The sequence below is a fragment of the Panthera leo genome, chromosome B1, assembly GCF_018350215.1.
Source record: "Panthera leo isolate Ple1 chromosome B1, P.leo_Ple1_pat1.1, whole genome shotgun sequence".
NCBI lineage: Eukaryota > Metazoa > Chordata > Mammalia > Carnivora > Felidae > Panthera > Panthera leo.
In genome coordinates this window covers 65,319,234-65,339,991 of record NC_056682.1, presented here as the reverse complement: position 1 = coordinate 65,339,991, position 20,758 = coordinate 65,319,234, and the positions used below count along the sequence as shown (strand labels likewise).

Genomic DNA, 20,758 nt, shown 5'->3' with positions numbered 1-20,758 from the left:
TCTCCATCAGGAGTCACAATGATCACTTGCTCTAACAGCAATTAGCTGTTGTTGTTGTTGTTGTTGTTGTTGTTGATTTTCTTCTGTAGTTAAAACCAGCTAACTTCAGGTTTTCTTAAAATAAAAGGTTTAAAGTAGGTCACCACTGTCTGATACTTCCTATCGCTAAGGTTATAATTCATATTGGAATATTGTTTATAGAAGAAGCCATTTAAGTAAAGTATTTCCTGGGCATTTTGCTTGAACGTAGTAATCTTTACAAAACTTTTGATTTAAAGCCATTGTTTATCCAAAGCCTGATGGTGATGTCATGTCTTTCTTTGGCTTCGAGAAGCAAAATCTGCAACGAGCTCAAGACTGTCCTCTCTTTGGAGTATGTCACCAGGATAAGGAACCTCTATGTCCTTATGTGCCTTTTGAAGTAAATAAAGGTAAGTGTGTTTTCTAATAGAAAACAAAGCTTTTCTTATCAGTAAAATAGAGAAATAAGATGATAAAGTATAACTAAAATTTAACAGTGTTAATGGCTTCATTTATGCAGCATTTTTCTTTAACTTACTTGATTATAAGAATAATTTGGGGCTCTCATTCAAAATGCATCTTCCCAAACCCCTCCGTCCTTCAGATTCTGGAAATCGGCCTAGAAATATGTATTTTTAGTAAATAACCCTAATCATGGGGTGTTGGGTGAAAATGCTTCACTAAGGAACAAATAAACTTGAAAACTTAGTTCAAATATGCACCAAACTAAGCTGAAGTCCTGTACCACTCCCATAATGGAGACGCTGCACATGAGTACAATATGAACGTGGGCATTACAAGTCAAGAATCTTAGGCAGAAGTCCTAGGGTTAGAGGAGAGGTACTGAAATTGTTTACTTTCCCACTTTTTTTTTTTTTTTTGATGTTTATTTTTGAGAGAGAGACAGAGACAGAGACAGAGTGTGAGCAGAGGAGGGGCAGAAAGAGAGGGAGACACAGAATCCCAAGCAGGCTCCAGGCTCTGTAGCTGTCAGCACAGAGCCCAACGTGGGGCTCAAACTCACGGACCACAAGATCATGACCTGAGACGAAGTTGGAGGCTTAACCGACTGAGCCATCCAGGGGCCCCTACTTTCCCACTTCTTAAAGCAGATCTCAATTTAACTGCGTGATAGAATCAATTGAGAGTAACACAGACCAATTAAATCGGAATTTTGGGAGGTGAAACCTAGGCATCAGAAGTCTTGAGAGCTCCCCATACGATTCTAACATGCAGTCAATGTTGACACCTTCTGTCTTAAAGATTAAGATGTTAAGAGCTGTGCAACATCAGTGAAGTTCAGCTTCAATGTCTGACCTCATACAGATTGAGGAAAGCTTGGAAACTTCACTTTAATTTTTGGGTCACTACACAAACCTATCAACCCCACGGTTAGAAGCAAATGAATTTCAGTCAGCACATTTCTTCCATATAGATTTTTTATCTAGACGTCTTTCTAAAATCTATTATTAATTCAAGTATTTTTTTCTCTGTATAATTTTGGGTTTTCTTTGTAACTAAGTATATTATCTGCAAATAATGAGAGTATAGTCACTTCCTTTCAAATATTTATTCTTTTGCTTTTTCTTGATTACTGACACAGCTATGACCTTCCAGATCAATACTGTCTGGAAACAGTGATATTAAGTATGCTCACCTAGTTCCTGATTTTAAAGGGATCACTTATGATGTTTTCATATTAAGATTAATGCTAGCTGTAGGTTTTTGGTAGAATCACTTTAGTAAATTATAGAAATGCCCTTTTATTCCTAATTTGCCAAGAAACTGTAATTATCTACTGAGAGCTTATATTTACATACTCTTTATATCCATTGTATCATTGTTTTCCATTTCTTTAGTTTTTTGCATTTCCTCTCATTTTCCACATCATTTGAGTTTGTTCTTTTCTTATTTTCCTGACTAATTCAATTGGAATTTTAGTTCATTAAAGTTTGGTCTTTCTATTTATTTATTGTAAACATACATGGCTACCACATTTCCTTAATAAAATAAAATCTCACATGTTTTTATATTAATATTTTCCTTTTCACTTAGTTAAAATTATCCGACCCATTAATTATTTGAAAGTGGGCCTAAAAAAGTCAAAGATATTCTTAGTTTTTCTTTCTTTTTTCGAGTTTTAATTTTCATTAAGAAAAATTTAAAACATATAATAAGGAAAGAAATAGTGAACCCCTATGTATCCATTACTGAACTTAAACAACAAATAATTTATGGTCCATCATATTTTATTCTACATATACCCAACCACTTTCTCCCCACCTAAAGATTATTTTAAAGCAAGCACACACATATCTTTTAATCTGTAAATGCTTCAGAACATGTCTCTAAAAGGTAAAAATAAATTTCTTTAAATATAAACATAACGCACTATCGCAACTAAAGTAAAAGTTAGCAATAATCACCTAACATTATCAAATATTTGATCACTATTCACATTTCCCTGATTTTATATTTTTACACTTGATTTGTTCAATTCTTAATCAAAACAAGACCCATATTTTGCATGTGAATAACATGCTAATTAAGTATGTTTTAATCTGAAGGTTCTACTTCTCTTAAAAAAAATAAAAACTTTTATTTTGTAGAATTTCCCATATTTTAGATTTTGAGAATTGCAAAAAAAAAAAATGCTAAGGTACCTGTTTTCTGTGTTCCACATTTTCTGTACACTTTTAGATAGAAAAAATTCAAGTTCAATTCTTGGAAAGAATTCAGATGTTGTCAGCCTCTTTCTTCCAATATACATTTTTCTGGCAGTCTTCAACATAAAGGTATTGAAGATTATTGCCTAGGTTTACTATTTTGTCAGAGATTACAAACTGCTGACATTCTAATTCTATTAGTATTTCTGCATTTATTTTCTAAACAGCTAACAAAATAAGATTTTATTATTAAGAAATAAGGAATACATGAATATTGGAGTAGTCACCTAGCACCCTGCAGAAAATACCATGTTATATACCTGTAAACCTAACACAAATATAACTTTATTTCATTTTAATTTTTATAAAATCCTTCAAGTAATTGTTACTTAATTCTTCTAATAACCCTCTGGAGCAGAAAGCCAAACAAACTTCTTCCTCTACTTTTTGTTTGACATACACATTACAAACCTCAGGCTAAGAAATTCTATGAGATGCCTAAGATAATACTATTTTTAAAAGCAGAATTACATAACCTTTCTCTAGGGATAGATGTAAAGAACACTAAATTGGTTTTCATAAAAGCTGAGATTTTTCTGATTTCTCCCTGTAATAATTTTATGACCTTAAGCCTCTCTGAGCCTCAATACTTGCAGCTAAAAATAAGCACTACAATTCTTAAGTTATGAACTGCAAATGAGAAAAATGTAAGAAAAATTCTATGGCAACTCAGGAATACCGAAACACAACATGCAGTAGAATCGTAGGATACATCCATCTGTTGTACATTATTAAAATAATCAATATATGTGAAATATTGCACCAATATTTCCTAGAGTGTTGTTGGCAATCAATAAATATTTATCTAAAAACTGAAAATGTGAATATTTGTGATGGGTATGGTATTTTCTTTTTATTACTTCATTTTTCTTTCTGCATTTTGTTTTTTTAGTGTTTATTTATTTATTTTGAAAGAGATAGAGAGTGCATGAGTGCACATGTGCACACACAGGGGAGGGGCAGAGAAAAAGAATCTCAAGCAGGCTCTGTACTATCAGCACAGACCCCGATACAGGGATGGATCCCATGAACCATGAGATCATGACCTGAGCCAAAATCAAGGGTAGGATGTTTAACCAACGGAGCCACCCAGGCGCCCCTTCTTTCTGCATTTTCATGTACAAGAACTGGTTGGCCTCAGGTTTCCAATTGCCCCTGGGCTGTGGGTAGGTGCTGTTAAAGTAATTAAACAAGGAGGCCGTTAGATTGAGGTGGCTCTAATACCCTGGCAGCTTGGGTAAGGAAACCAAAACTTAAGCAGGGTCAATTCTGGTAAATGCCTCAAGGTTAAGAAATCAAAACTTAAGAACAAGCAATCACAAACAGCCAACAAGGCTTTCCCAAATAGGGCAATCACTTAAGTTATAGCCAATCAAATAATCCCCTTGCTTTGCTTCAATGTCTGCTCTACAAAAACCTCTCCTTTAGGGGCACCTGGGTGGCTCATTCGGTTGAGTGGCCGACTTCAGCTCAGGACCTGACCTTATAGTGTGTGGGTTTGAGCCCCACATGGGGTTCTTTGCTGTCAGGGTGGAGGTTGCTTCAGATCCTCTGCATTTCCCCTGCTCATGCTCATGCGTTCTCTCAATCTCTCTCTCTCTCTCTCTCTCTCTCTCTCAAAAATAAATAAACATTAAAAAAAGGCATATCCTTTATATCCTGCTGGCAGAGAGCTCCTAACCATTTTCAAGTTGGCATCACCAGATTCAAATCAATGTTTTCAAATAAACTCTTCAAAATTTTAATGTACTTCAGTTTATCTTTGAACAGTGTAGAAATTCAGTTGGTTAAGATAACTGGAAAGCAAAGAAAAAAACACTTACAATTCAGCTTCTTAAACTAAAAATAGTAATAAATTGAGAAGTGCCAGGATTTCTCTAGAAGAATTCTGTAAATTTATTTAGCTCCCATTTTTACATATCAGCAGCCAGTCCAGGCCACTAGTCCATAGAGTTTCTCCCCTAGAATAGTTAGCATATCACTTCTTCTGACAACTGTTAGCCAATGAAGTTTATTATGCTAAGATGAAAAGGATCTTATGCAGAAAAGGTAGAAAACTTAAAATGCTCACCTTCTCTCTTAGAGAGGGTATGGGGAAATGTGTCCAGATGTATGTCCAGATCTTTTCAGATCAACATCCAAGGTGACAAACGATACTAGCTAAGTCTAAAACAATGGTTTTCAAAGCATGGTCCCTGCACTAACAGCGTTTTAGTATTCACAATTTATAAGAATAAAGAAAAGAATATCCTGCATTTCTAATGAAGAGGGACATGAATATAAGCTGAAATCTATTTGAGGAGTATGTCAAAGTGGTTACTTTCACAGGAAAAAGTGGCCTGAGGCTGAGGGCTACAAAGTGAGTTGCCTATGCCAAGTCTGAGAACTAAAATCAGATTTCAGGGATTAAATAAAGCTTGCAAGAATCACACTAAGGTCTTGTAGTGGGCTGGATCGTGTCCTTCAAACATGTATCCACTCTGAACTTTAAAATGTGATCTTATTTGGAAATTGGATGTTTGCACATGTAATTAGTTAAGATAAATAATAGATTAAGGTGGTGTCTAAATCCAATGACTGGGTCTCTATAAGAAGGTCACATGAAGAGACAAAAAGACATATAGAGGAGAGACCCATGTGAAGACAGGAGCATACTACAGTGATGCATCTACAAAACCAAGAAATGCCAAGGATTACTGGCCACCACCAGAAGCTAGGAAAGAGAGGCATGGGACAGTTTCTGCCTCAGAGCCTCTAAAAAACTTACCTGCCAGCACCTTGAGTTCTAACTTTCCAGCCTCCTGATCTATAAGAGAACAAATTCTTGTTTTAAGCTGCCAGGCTTGTGGCAATTTGTTTTGGCTGCCCTAGGAAATCAATAACATACCTAGTCAAAGGAAGATGGAAAGATGACCAAGTAGGAGAAAAAATCACAATTTACCCCAGGCATACATTTCAGCAAGCAGGACATTCAGGAGAGACAAATTTTACATCAGAGTCAGCAATTCAAGGAGCTGCCCAGATCAGCTTTTCCTACACAAAAATGGGATACCACAGTCATATAATCCTGCCTATCCTCTGCCACCTTGGGACCTCATAAGCTACCCCCCTCCTTCTTAAATCCATGCTCCATCTTGGACTGATGAAGGGAGAAGAGACGAATCTGAAAGACCAGCCATTAACTAAGGAATATTAAGCATTAAAAGAACAATAAAAACCTCAAATTACTGCATCCATCTCAGATTACAGACTTGCTGAAAATATTGTGATCAAAACAATCACCTCTTTCTGTTACTTCTCCATCTGCCTCCTCTCTCCCTCATCCTTGGAACAGAGGCCATCTAAAAGACCTATTGATTCTCTGTGGTTGAGAAAGAATCTGATTCTCTTGGAATTATCTCAGCTGTTTGGGCAATGCTGAGGTAGCACCATTTGTCCAGGAAAGAGTGAAGAGTAGGGTCAGTTTTAGTTAGGGTCATGGGGATGATTAGTGAAACATCATAAAAATGGCCCTGAGAACTGGGTATTTTACTGGGGCTTCATATTCATAATTCCAATCCTTTTTTTTTTTTTGAGAGAGAGAGAGAGAAAGAGAGGGCACAAGTGAGAGAGGGGCAGAGAAAGAGAGAGAGAAGTGGGGCTTACCCGAAGCAGGGCTCATACTTACCAGAGGTGGGGCTCATGCTCACCTGAAGCAGGGGCTCGAGCTCATGAACCATGAGATCATGACCTCAGCTAAAGTCAGATGCTTAACAACTGAGCCACCCATGCACTCCATAATTTCTATTTTTAATTTATATATCCATTTATTATTTCTTTCCTTCAAATACTTAATTGAGCACTAAGTACCAGCTATTTTGTTCAGTGCTATAGTAAAGTAAAAGCAAACAAAAAAGATAAGGTTTTTCCAGTATTTAATTGTGAAAATTTTCAAACAGGAAAAACTTAAAGAATTTTTCAGTGAGCATCAATATACTATCATCTAGTTTCTGTATGCAAGCATTTTACTATGTTTGCTTTATAACATATTGATCCATCCCTCCATTCATCCATCCATCAATATTATTTTTTTGGTATGTTCAAAGTAAATTTCAGGCAACAGGAGACTTTCCCTAAATACTTCATCTTACGTATCATTTATTAGAATTTCACATTTGTTTGCAAATTTTCTTTACGGTTTAAACTTCTATATAATGAAATGCAGAAGCTTTGGGTGAACATTCACTGAGTTTTGACAAGTGCGCAGATATGTAACCTGCCAAAACTCTCAAGATATAAACCCCCAGCGTCTAGTCCCCAAACTTCCTTCACTTTTCCATCCATTCTGTATCCACAGACCCCAGAGACAAGCACTGTTTTTTTCTCACCTTAGAAAAATGTTGCCAATTCTAGGACCTCATGTAAATAGAATCATATATAAGGTATGTTTGTGTGTGAAAGATGTTTTCACTCTTTATGCATTGAATCATGTTTTTATCTATAATTTGTTCCTTTTTATTGCTGCGTAGTATTCCAATATAAAAGTTTTTCCCAATGTGTTTATTTATTCTCTTATTAAGTAAGGGACACCTATTAAAGGGCACTTATTCAAACTGTTTTCAGTTTGAAGCTAATATAAATAAAGCTGCTATGGGGTGCCTGGGTGGCTCAGTTGGCTAAGAGTCCGACTCTTGATTTGGGCTCAGGTAATGATCTCACAGTTAGTGAGATCAAGACCCAAGTGGGATTCTCTCTCCCTTCTCCTGCTCATGCCTGTGCACTCTCCCTCTCTCTCTGTCTCTCAAATAAATAAGTAAACTTTAAATAAAGCTGCTATATATATTCTGTAAAAATCTTTTGGAGTATGCAGGTATGTGTGTGTGTGCATGCACACACACACATGCGCACACTAACTAGACTATCATGACATTTGACCATATTTTTACATGTGCATTTTTAGTTTTCAAAAATAAAATAATTAAAAGAGAGTTAGATAAGCCATGATGATGGCTGTTTCTTTCTGTCACAAATATAAAGATGTGCTCACTCTAAAAAAAAAATGTTTTCAGCTTTGTGACTTTGCTGGAATTCTTCTGGAAACTTTCTGTATAGCTATAATTAATAATCTTGTAATATTCAGTTATTTACAGGTGAAAGTTCTTTAAAAGACTCTGATAAGTCTGTATTTTCAAGGTAGATAAAAATGAATACCGCAACATTTCTTTTTAATGTTTTTAAAATTTATATACTTACTTTGAGAGAGGCAGAAAGGGAGAGAGAACACATATAAGTGGGGGAAAGGTAGAGAGAAGGAGAGAGAATCCCAAGCAGGCTCTGTGCCATCAGCGCAGAGCCTGATGAGGGCCTCAAACTCAAAAACTGTGAGATTATGACCTGAACCAAGATCAAGAGTCAGACACTTAATGGATTGCACCACCCAGGCACCCGTACCCCAACATTTCTCTCAGAAGCAGTCATGTCCAAAAAAAGTAAATACCAAATATCATGTATAAACCATGTGATCATACAACAGAAGCACTGAATGACCAGAGAAAGTAAGAAAAATTAATATACTTCCTAATTTGGAGGTTATAAAACCTTTCTGCCATTGCTAGTACCAAGCAATATCCATTATCTTTAAAGTATTATGCACATTATGTCTGAATAACATTTGCTTTTTTTTTTAAATGTTTATTTATTTTTGAGACTGACAGAGAGACAGAGCACGAGCAGGGGAGGGGCAGAGAGAGAGGGAGACACAGAATCTGAAGCAGGCTCCAGGCTCTGAGCTGTCAACACAGAGCCCAGCGTGGGGCTGGAACCCACCAGCCATGAAATCATGACCTGAGGCGAAGTCGGACGCTTAACAGACTGAGCCACTCAGGCGCCCCTGGATAACATTTGCTTTTACCTTGGGGTTCTGTGCTCTTCCAGTGGCTTCCCTTTATAAAGACCAGTATGTTAAATATAAATTGTGAAACTTGAAACATATGGACTTATACCATATGGACAATGTATTTATTGCCTTCTTCATACCTTACGTGAATGTTTTATTCTAGAAAACATTTTATTGCTTGTACTTTCAGAACTTGTGCAGGGAGGTTTAATGCCTATTCACACCCAGTTTTGCATACCATAGCCATTAAGAACCTGAGTAAACAAATCTGTCAAACCAAAACTAAACACACACCCAACAGAGCAGACACTGAATTATTGAGGCTGACATCAAATTGACAATAGGAAAGGGAAAACATAGTAGTTCCATCATGGAAAAAAATTAATTTTTCTTTCCAAACAGAATTATCCTCAGATATGTTCATTGTAGCAAGAATCAATACAACAATTAAGAATTAGTATAACAAGACACTGATATTTTAGAAACTTTCCCAAAGATAAGGTGTGTTATGTTTTCTATCAAAGTAAATTCTGCCTTGGTATTCCTGGCATTCGTTTCTGATTAAATCCCATAAGTTGCAGAGGTACCACATCTTCCCTGCCTATTCTAGTTTTTAGCTGCTATTATGTTTTCAGCTCCACAAAGACCCTTCACTAACTCTCAGAGACCTGTGAGAGAGGCCTCTGAATTTTTTTTTCTCCATCACTCTGGAGTAAGGCCACTTTGGGCTAGACTTTCGCAAATGGAAGTAAGAATTTTTCATAATATCTTTAAAATCTATCACTTGCCAGTGAATGAAATATGTGTGGTACCACCTGTACAAGTCCTCCCTGACAGAGGTTAATGTTATTAAATACAGTGGTTTCCTGAGAGGGAAAGTGATGCATGTATGTATATATTTATCATAAATAAAACATGATGCAAGGCTGGCTGTATTAAAATTTGAATTGTGTTTTCCCAAGATGACTTAAGACTGTGTGCATTTTATCATCTTTCCAGTTTTATATCACTTTCAGGTGGCTAATATAGACTACTAGCTGCTGAGTTTCATGACCTCAATGTAAGCCACTGTTTTTTTTTTTTTTCCTTTAAATATTTATTTACTTTTGAGAGAGAGAGAGAAAGAAAGAGAGATGGGGGGGCGGGGCATGAGTGGGGAGGGGCAGAGAAAGAGAGGGAGACAGAGAATCCCAAGCAGACTCCTCACTGTCAGCCCAACTTGGGGCTGGAATTCACGAACCGGTGAGATCATAACCTGAGCCACCCAGGCACCCTTCAACATAAGATACTGTAATGAAAAAAAAAAAAAAAAAACATAAAAATAATAAAAATAATCACTTTAAAAGACTGTTTTACTCTTACCAGTTTTGATCACATTTTATAATATTTCATTCTCTTGGCTCCAAAAGCTCTCAAAGAAGCTTATTTTTTTCAGAAGGAAATTTGTTTTTCCACCTAAAGAATATTTTTTATGAAAAGAACAGAAGGAGTACCTCAAACCCAGAAAAAAGAAAACTATCTTAAAAAACTAGCTAAAGGGCAATGCCAATCTGAAAATTTTGCCCAGGTTCCACATGACCTACTTGGAATTCTGTTCATACAAACAAACAAATAAACAATGTCCAGACTAATTCCAAGAAACAAGATATTTGGCACATAAGCTAATTCCCTAAAAATACACTCTAATAGAGATGGTTTTGGAGAAACTTCAAGGCCCTTTAACTTTCTCTTCCTTATTCTATCCAAAACTATGTGATTATACCATATCTCCATCAAAAGTGAAAGATGTAAGGGGCGCCTGGGTGGCTCAGTCGGTTGGGCCTCCAACTTCGGCTCAGGTCATGATCTCGCGGTCTCTGAGTTCGCTGACAGCTCAGAGCCTGGAGCCTGCTTCCGATTCTGTGTCTTCCTCTCTCTCTCTACCGGTCCCCCACTCATGCTCTGTCTCTCTCTCTCTGTGTCAAAAATAAACAAACATTAAAGAAATTTTTTTAAGTTAAAGATGTAAAAGCTGTGTTAGGTTATGATAAAAAACAGTATTAGCAAGAAGAAGGAGGAGGGGGAGGAGGGAGAGGAGGAAGAAGAAGGAGGAGGAGAAGAGGAGGAGGAGGAATAGTTTTAGCTAAAATATTACGCAGGACTTAGAAGCCAAGACAGTGGCCAGGAAATATTTCATCTGTCTAAGCAGGGGCCCAGAGAGCATAAAAGATAATAGAGAATATGCCAAAAATTATTGATAAGAGTGACACTTCTACCTAAGGGGATAACTGGACAACTGAAATTAATGAATGAGGTGACTATTTATCAGATCGTAACATAAGGCCTATTCCAATTTGAGAAAAATACCTTGAGGAATCCAAAACAAAAGAAAATAGCTTCACACCCAACTTCTACCTAGAATCCCACAGGGGGAACCTTCTTCTGACCAACTGCTCAAGAGAGGTCTACTCTCAGTGGTCCCCTTATCGAGAGCAAAGGGCCAAAAACCTAAATAAAGATAACATTCTCCTCTCTTCGCCCTGTATCCATTTTATTTTACAACTGTAGCACAGAGGTACCGTATCTATGGTAGGGAGGAAAGGTAGTTTAAACATTCCTTCAAGCACACTGCCTCTTTCTATTCTCTTAGTTCCTCTGTAATCTTTGAGATAAAACCATTTGCCACACAGGAAATTGCTAAGAACATTAACTGAGGTAGTTGAAATGGAAGCCAAGCACAGGAATCACAAATAAAATGGAAACTATTCTGTTTTCACACTCAGGCTCGCAGAGAACATATTCTACTTCATAGAGCATACTTATTCAGTAATTTCCTTAAAGAGCACTAGCATTCTTTGCATTTCTAAAGCCCCACTTCCTGGGCTATTTCCTTCCACAGCACACGAAGTGTTGAATTAATCACCACAGACTTTTTTAAAGAAACATCAAGGCAGCCAACAGCTAGCTTTCCAAAGCCATATCCTCCACTCCAATTAAACAGGAAAGTCTTACGTTCGTGATGCAAGTTTATGCCAGCCTACGTCAAAAGAACAAACAAGAGAAAGAAAAGAAAACGTTCCACTCACTTTGGTCAGTAGATGTAGGTGAAAGTACTCAAAGCAGCTGGGAACTTGATGATAGAGACCAAATGAAAAGACCCTCCATCTCTTAACTTTCCTCAGAGAAAGGACTAATACGGCCAACGCCATAAGCGGACAGATTCCGTAAAGACTGAAGAGAGGGCCTCAAGCAGCTGTCCTTCACCTTGTCTTTGAAGTGGGAACTTGATTAAGCAAAGCAAAACGCCTCAAGTTTAGGGAACTGACGCCTAGTAACAACCAATCACAACCGAGTAGGCTTTAAGTTGTAGCCAATCAGTAATTTCCTTCCTTGGCTTCAACCTTTCGCTGTAAAAGCCTCTGAGAGGATCCCTTCAAACCACTTACTATTTGGCTCTGCCTAATTGGAATCCTTTTTTGTTCAAATAAGCAGTTAAATATTTAATATGCTTCAGTTTATCTTTTAATAGAAGTAAACAGTTTTAAAGAAAAAATAAATATTTATGTTTTTAGTAAACGAAGCTGACTTTTAAAGTGTTTTTGTGTTAAGAATTTTAGCGTGAATATCAGTTATTGCATTGAATGTATCAATGCTTCCATGAAAAACTTGCTTGTTCTGGCACTCGCGTAATTCATATAGCTTACCGCCTGGTGGGACTTCTGTCTCCAGATGCAGTGGTCTCTCCAGCATGTATCTTGTGATGTTCTAATTAATACTTCTGCTCTTGTTTTGTAGCTGGGTGCCTGATGACCAAATATCTTAGCTCCAGATGGGTTAGTTTCTATTGCTTTCCAAACTACCATTCTAATATGCATCTTTATTTTTTATGTTTATTTATTTTGGAGAGAGAGAGAGTGAGGCAGAGAGAGAGGGAGACACAGAATCCAAAGCAGGTTCCAGGCAGTGAGCTATCAGCACAGAACCCATCGCGGGCTCCAACCCACAAACCGCAAGATCATAACTGAGCCGAAGTCCGAGGCTCAACCGACTTGAGCCACGCAGGCGCCCCTAATATGCATCTTAAATTTGTAAAATCACTGCCCAAATTTCTGATTGTAACCTGAGGAAGCATGTAAAACCAGTGAAAAGAGAAACTGTTGTGAAATGGTTATTATGAAGAATAAATCCTTCTGCCTTTTATGATGTATTCAGTGATAAAGAATTTCTTCCTCTCCTAAATTCCTGTTATAATTTTTTGAGTACTTTTCCATGTCTATTTTGTATTATGTGTATTTCCATGCATGTCTTAGCTTCCACACTAAATTTTAGTCTTTTTAAGACCAGAAACAAATAATGATTTTTTTCTTTTCTTATCAGTTCTAATATAGTACTTTAAATGACTGTCTGAGAAGTACAAAGTACACATGCTTTGAGACAGGATTATGTGACTTTACAATATGAATTTTGGCAAAGTAATAACTGAACATGTTGAAAAAAAAGAATGTAAAATAAACCCCAATATACCAGTAAAAAAAAAAAAATAGCACACTATTAAACAGTAAACATAGTACCTATAAACCTATGAAATAGGACTTATAAAGAATACAAAAAAAAAAAACCAAAAAAAAAAAAAAGGAAAGGAAAGAAAAGAAAAGAAAAGAAAAGAGAAAAAAGAAAACCAATAGACCCCTGTCCAATGTTTCCCCAAACCTAGACTTCCTCCCCAGAGTCAGTGATGTTTCCCGAATTTAACTAAATACACTTTTAATTCTTTTGGTTTATTTCAAATCAAGAAGTAATTTGCTTATAATGTTACATCTTGACATTTCAATTTTACACATACAAAATCAATTTATTGTCAGTGGTCAAAATTGACTTATCAATAGTTGCTTATTGACTTGGCATAATAACATATGTTGACTTATAACCATTCTCTCATTCCCTTTTATCTCAATGTAATTAAATAAGTATTTTAATTTTCTGTCACCTTTTATTTTAAATAATATACTTTAAATCAATTGAATACCAGTTTTATTATTTTTTAATTTAAATCCAATTTAGTTAACATATAGTGTAATAATGATATCAGGAATACAATATAGTGATTCATCACTTACATATAACACTCAGTGCTCATCCCAACAAGTGGGATCCCTCCTTAATGCTTTTCGCCCATTTAGCCCAACTCCCCACCCAACCCCTGCCAGCAACCCTCAGTTTCTCTCTAAGAGTTGCTTATGGTTTGCCTCACTCTCAGTTTTTATCTTATTTTTCCTTCCCTTCCCCTATGTTCATCTGTTTTGTTTCTTAAATTCCACATATGAGTGAAATCATATGATACTTGTCTTTCTCTGAATGACTTATTTTGCTTAGCATAATACACTCTAGTTCCATCCACATTGTTGCAAATGGCAAGATTTCATTCTTTTTCATGACTGATGAAATATATGTACCCATTCATCAGTCAATGGGCATTTGGGCTCTTTCCATACTTTGGCTATTGTCAATAGTGCTACTATAAACATTAGGGTGCATGTGCCCCTTCAAAACAGCACTCCTATATGGATAAATAGGATACATTCTTGGTAGTGCAATCGCTGAGTGTAGGGTAGTTCTACTTTTAACATTTTGAGGAACATCCATACTGTTTTTCAGAGTGGCTGCACCAGTTTGCATTCCCACCAGCAGTGTAAAAGAGATCCTTTTTCTCCACATCTTCACCAACATCTGTTGTTGCCTGAGTTGTTAATTTTAGCCGTTCTGACAGGTGTGAGGTGCTATCTCATTGTAGTTTTGATATGTATTTCCCTGATGATGAGTGACGTTGAGCATCTTTTCATCTTTTCATGTTGAGCATCATGTGTGTATTAGCCATCTAGATACCTTCTTTGGAAAAGTGTCTATTCATGTCTTCTGCCCATTTCTTCACTGGATTATTTGTTTTTTGGATGTTGAGTTTTATAAGTTCTTTATAGATTTTAGATACTACCTTCTATTTGATATGTCATTTATGAATATCTTCTCCCATTCTGTCAGTTGCCTTTTAGTTTTGCTGATTGTTTCCTTTGCTGTGCAGAAGTTTTTATCTTGATGAGGTCCAAATAGTTCATTTTTACTCTTGTTTCCCTTACCTCTGGAGACACATCAAGTAAGAAGTTGCTGTGGCTGAGGTCAAAGAGGTTTTTGCCTGCTTTCTCCTCGAGGATTTTGATGGCTTCCTGTCTTACATTTCGATTTTTCATCCATTTTGAGTTTATGTTTATGTATCGTGTAAGAAAGTAATACCACTGTTTTAAAAGTGAAGCACTATAGCAAAACTTTGTTGATGGTGCTAGTTGCATAAAGATCATCCCTATTCCCTTATACACAACTCCTCTATTAGGGTCATTACACAACTCCTCTATTTGGGTCATTAATGATCCTAGATAAAAACTACACTTCTTAGCATGCCTTATAAGAAAGGTGGCTGATGTAATAAGAACAGAAATAGTTTGGTGAGCTTTCCAGAAAACTTCTTTAAGGGAACTAACTCAGCTGCCCTTCTTTTCCTCCTTCTGACCTTGAACATGATGATAAGAGCTTGTGTCATGGGGGTGCCTGGGTGGTTCAAACCCTTGGTTGAGAGTATGACTCTTTATTTCAGCTCAGATCATGGTCCCAGGGTTGTGGGATCAAGCCCTGTATCAAACCCCATGCTGAGCATGGATCTTCCTTAAGATTCTTTCTCTCTCCCTCTGCCCCTCTCTCCCCCTCACTCTCTCTAAAAATAAAAAAAAATTAAAATAAATTAAAAATTTTAAAAATAAATTAAAATATATAGAATAAAATAAAATAATAAAATAAAATAAAATAAAATAAAATAAAATAAAATAGAGCTTGTGTGATGGCCTGCACTAATGAGCCTATGTTGGGTGTAGAGAAAAACATGCTAAGCAGGGATGGTACAACTAAAAGAGAAAGAGCTTAGGATCTTGGTGGCCTTTGGAACTGCCATACTCTCCCTTGGCTACCTGTTTCTGGATCTCTCTTATAAAAGTTAAAAATAAATCTTTATGTTATTTAAAACAATGTCATTCAACTTTTCAGTCATGAAAACCATCCTATATTTGACTTATGTGTTGTCGAAATATTATATTAAAAAATGTCGACATAGGGAGAGGAGTGGAGGGAATGCTGGGCAGAGAAATTTTGAACGAGAACCTATCTAAAAGTACTAAACTGTTCCCTCTGATTTGATAACTCCTTGTTTGTAGCAGCATGTTCTAATTTTTTATACGAAATTCCTGTAGCAATAGTATTAAGTGAGAAAAATGTAGAGACAGAAGCAGTAGGATGCGCGGAGCACTCGATGGCAGTGCACAGAGATATGGCAAGCAGGGTTGGCTATCAGACTTTGGGCACGAAACCCCTTTCCGCTGGCTGTTGGACTTCCAAAGTGCACAACTAAGGAAATACCACCTCTTTTCCTGGTGAAATTGAGCACAGGGCACAAAAAAATATGACATGGGAAAAGGGTCTGATTTAGCCCTGTTGCACCATCTCAGGTTTCATGTTTGGTGCGAAGAACAGCCTCACCATCAGGCCTATCAGGAGCCACTGTCTGAGGTTTCCAGTTGCCGCTTGGTGGCAGGGTGAGGCAGTGCGAACATTTTCCAATTTGTGCTTACGTTTGGGGAGGCGCAAGACTCCATCCAAGTAGCATAGATGTTGCATCCAAACATTACTGTTGACTAGAACCGATATTCTAAAACTGATTTTCTGGGCTGTGGCTAGTTTCTATGGAGTTTTTCAGAAAGTCAAATCTTTCATGGGAGGCCAGTCAAAATGGAATCCAAGTGAAACAAGTTAACTTTTCTCTCTCACTACTCAGTCAATCTTAGAGGAAGCTCCTGCTGCGTCTTTCATCTCATCCCACCCTCCGTTCACAATGCTCTTTCAAAGGTAATAGTGTCACCTCCAGATTGTCAAACACATGGTCATCTTTAATCCCTGAGCATTTTAAAAATCAACATACACAAAAATGCTGATTCGAAGGGGCACATGCACCCCAATGTTTACAGCAGCACTATCATCAATATAAGTTATAGAAAGAGCCCAAATGCCCATCAACTGATGAATAGATTAAGATGTGATACGCATACACACACACACACACACACACACACACACACACACACACGTAATCACGTAATGGAAAACTACTCGGTGATGAAAAGAATGAAATGTTGGGATTTGCAACTATGTGGATGGACCTGAAGAGGGATGGGGGTTGGTGGGGGGGGGGTCTTTTAAATGGGTGATGAGCATTAAGGAGGGCACTTTTCAGGATAAGCACTGGATATCATATGTAAGAGATGAATCATTGGGTTCTACTCCTGAAGCCAAGACTACACTGTATGCTAAGTAACTTGAGAATATACATACATACATACATACATACATACATACATACATAAAATAAACTTTTAAAAAAGAATTCCGAATAACAGTGCGTGCCTCTTGTATTTTATTTCCACCCTCAAATAGAGATATTGAGGCTTATATTAATATTCTTCAAAAAATCAGATCCTAAATTTAAAAAATTAAGTTCTCTATCAGTTTTTAAAATCATTTTATATTTATTTATATTCATGTTTTCCTAATTATTTAATTTTGCCCCCAAAGTTTTAACTTATGCATTGATTTTTCATTCTAATTTTAAATAAAAAAGCATTATTTTTATAGTTGAATAAAGATCAATATATTTTATAACTTATCTGACCCTGTTTTCAACTCCTATATCATACTTCTTTTAGGCTACAGTTTGTCTTTCAAACAATTACTATCAGTGGCATATTCTATTAGTCCTTTAATGTCTGAAATGACTTGATTTCATCAATCTTGATAACTTTTGTTTTATTCTGGGAAGAGAGTACTAGACTGACAGTAATGGGACCTTCAAAGGTAGAAAATATTACTCAATGGCCTTCTGGCATTTATTGCTACTTGTGAAAATTTTTCAGTCAGTATTATTGCTTTTCCTCTTTAGAAAATCTTTTCTCTTTGTAAGATTTTAATTTTTCACTTTCTCATTCATGCTACAAATTCACCATAGTCTATTTAGGTGTGTGTTTATTGTATTTACCCTGCTCTATATGTAATTTAATAATTGTATTCAATTCTAAAACAAATTCAGTCATTTGTTTTTTGAATATTTTTATACCAGTCCTTCTGAATTTTAAGCCGTTTTTTTTTTTTTTTTTGAGAAGGAGAGCGAGAAAGAGTGGGGGAGGGGCAGAGAGAGAGGAAGAGAGAGAATCTTGCACTAACAGCATGGAGCGCAATCCATCTCACCAACCTGATATTATGACCTGAGTAGGAATCACGAGTCGGACACAACCCACTGAGCCACCCAGGCGCCCCTTAATTTTAGATACATAGGTCAGTAGACAGATACATGCATATGTAATATATGCATATGCATTATACACGTATTTTTGCCTTATAGATCTAGATCAGTCTCTATCATTTCTCTATCATCCATTTATATCTATAATAAGCAGAAATCTCCATTCAATTTGTTGAGTTTTCTTCTTCCAGGAAATCTCTTCATTAGATCTGTCGCCTGTCCTCCATAGCTGTCAGTGTCTCCCCAGTTTCTTCCTTGTCTCTTTTTCCCTCTTCTCTGAAATTAAATTTTATTTTTGGACTTTGACTATGCAACCCTCATTTTTTTTTTTCCCCACAGAGGTGATATTACTTTTACTGTAAATTCTACAGTTGGGTGTTCTGGTTTTTTCTTGTTTTTTTTCTTTGACCACTCCTCAGCTGACTTATGTTTTTGTTATTGTTTTGTATTGTTTTTGTTATTGCTGCTATTCTGTGTGTATATATATATATATGGAAGTATTTTCTTAAGAATGCAAAGTAATTGTTTACTATTTTCACTTATTCCATTGGGAAGTTGCTTCTTAAAATATACTCATTTTAAATTATTTTTTACATGCTATATTTGCATGCTTCTATTATTGCAAAACATTTCATAAGCAATTTTTTTCCTGTTGGGTAATTATAAATCAAGATAACTATAACCTGGTCTTCAATTTTTGCCAAAGTAATGTGAGGGAAGTTTAGATGGGTCTTCTCCATGTTTATCTGGACAACATTTTGCTTAAGAACTTATAATATAACTATGACATCACAAAATGTAATTTTATACTTAGTCACAGTTGCCTGATGGAGGCAGTAAAAGCTAGAACTGTGTGCATTTCTGTTGTGAGTCTCTGCACAATATTCTGACACCACAGTACTGCCATGTATAGTATACCACTCCAGTAAGTTTTGAAAGGATCCTTTCTCTTCACATTAGGGTTCAATTCTGATTTCCAAATGACTCCTCTGATTGAGAAATAGCTGCTACATTAGCGGAAAGGCCTATAAGCTAAAGGCTTTGTTTTGTTTTTAATTTAGCAAGTCTGCATGTATTTTTTTTTCCTGTAAATCCAGGAATATTGATCTCCACCATTTCTATGGCCACATCTCTTGACAGACTTCTGAATGGCAATACCACCCATGTCTGATGATACTAGAATTTTCCTACATCTTTGTAATTCTGGCTACAGATTATTATCAGTTGTGGTGCACAAGGGGGCTTCCAACATCCAACTGGATATTGGATCCAACATCATTTAAGTTCTACCCACTATTCCAGCATATATTCCTTACAGTTAGGTGAGCTATGTATGATTTGCCAGATTTCTTCTTAATTCTCAAAATACTCTACCATTCTCTGGAAGACAGCTGTGTTTTGAATCCTGATGCCCTATTTCAATTTGCTCAGAATTTTACATATACTGCAGAAATTACTTGCAATTTCTACTAAATGATTGGTATTACACTTTAGTATTGAAACTGGTTTTTTTTCCTCAAGGTAAGTAGCACTTCAAGACTTCCTCATTTTGTGACAATGAATGAATTGAAGTTGCATTAAAATCCAGAATTACCTCTATTATTTTACTAAAATAGATGACTTTATGTTCCAAGGTTTTTCTTCCCGCATTATGTCGAGGTTTCTTAAGGAAATGCACAATTGTTTATTGTTATAAACTTTTTTAAATTGTTATAACTTTATCCTAACTCAGTACCTCTCTGCTTGAGGACTTAAACTCACTTTCTGTCATATAGTCTATATCACTCTTCACCTTAAATTGCTGAAAGTTTTCATTTTCACTCAAACTTTATTCAAACAATAAGTTATTTGGCAACAGGTTAATTACTAACCAAAACATTCATTGCTCAGTGATGCTATGTATTCACTTGCTCTTTCTCAAATATAAAAGTATATTTGTATTTTGTAACTACACAGATTTTACTTATTGTTTTCATTTAATCTTTGGAAAGCATAATTCCTACGCTCTTGTTTTTATACATGCTGAGCTCTTTAATCCAAGCTCCATAATTAATGGATTGGCCCCTGTTAATATCTCTCTCTCCCTCTTCCTCTTCTCTCTCTCTTTCTCTCTCCCTCCACACACTCACATACACACACATACACGTTCATGACACATATTGTTAACCTAAGTTGCCTTAATCACTAAACTGCCAAGAAACACTCTAGAGACCTGCTGTCAAAGTAACTTTTACTGTCGCCACATCCAGCATTCTAGATCGAGAAACTTTCTCTGTAGTGGGTTTTTTGCTAAATATAAGTGTACTCAGTTCGACCTCATGGTGAAGATCTGTTGAGTCTATGATGCAAAGATGTTTCCATGAGGTGAGTTTCCTTTTTCTTTTTTATGTGTAACCATGTGTGTCCCATAATGGGCAAAACTGCCTGGCCCCAAGTGTTGCAGCTTTCTGGTGGTATCAACCCACACACGGTCTGTCGTTTTTACTCCAAATCCCTTCCATAGCGTTGGGTTGGTGGGTTGGGATGAGTTCTGAGGTCAGCACTTCCTTCCAGTCCTGGTGAAAGGAAACTATGCTGGATCAGATTCATTTCATTTTAATGGTAAGTTCCTTCTCAGATATATCTTTATTCCTATTTTAAAACAAGAAAGCTTATTAAAGCTGTCTTGTGAAGGTAAGGGGAAAAAAAGCTTATTAAAGCTGTCTTGTGAAGCTAAGGACTGTATCAATTTTATAAGCTCAAGAAATTAACATGTCCCAGAAGTGCTAT

The 20,758-nt window shown here is 36.4% G+C and overlaps 1 pseudogene; it reads left to right on the top strand.

The window, feature by feature from the left end:
• The first annotated feature begins 310 nt into the window (after nucleotides 1–310).
• Nucleotides 311–20,758, top strand: part of LOC122218399 — a 165,595-nt pseudogene continuing 145,147 nt past the window's right edge.